The sequence below is a fragment of the Mus pahari genome, chromosome 15 (assembly GCF_900095145.1).
Source record: "Mus pahari chromosome 15, PAHARI_EIJ_v1.1, whole genome shotgun sequence".
NCBI classification, from domain to species: Eukaryota; Metazoa; Chordata; class Mammalia; order Rodentia; family Muridae; genus Mus; species Mus pahari.
The window spans coordinates 82,115,454-82,115,982 of NC_034604.1; positions in this window are offsets into that span (position 1 = coordinate 82,115,454).

Here is a 529-nt window from a genome sequence, read left to right on the forward strand (position 1 = left end):
TTACTAGTGAGGTCACTTGCTCCACTTACCTGGGCATTATTGTCTTTATTTAGATAAATCTGTCCCTCATTCTCCTTCTTCTGTTCTTCATTGACTCTCATCACTGCCCACACAACAGGGCAACAGAAAACTTGTAGTAAATCTATGAGGTATCTAAAACTCCATTTTCACTTAATTAGAAGAGAAAACCACATCTCATTAAGAATTTTCTCAGAAATATTAAGCTTTTAAAGACTTAATTGCCATTTCACTCATTCAAATCAACATAGCATCAGAAATATTTTAATGCAACATACACACACACACACACACATGGTGCAATATTTCCTAACTGGTTTTTACATAGTGAAATAATCCCTTAATGTCTGTGAGTTCAGGCCATTAGAAAATTTATTATTAACATCTAATGCTTTTTTTCCTATAAGAAATAAACCCAAGTACCTGAAGGGGGCTGCAACCCTGTAGGTGGAACAACAACAGGAACTAACTAGTACCCCCTGGGTTTGTGTTTCTAGCTGCATTTGTAGCA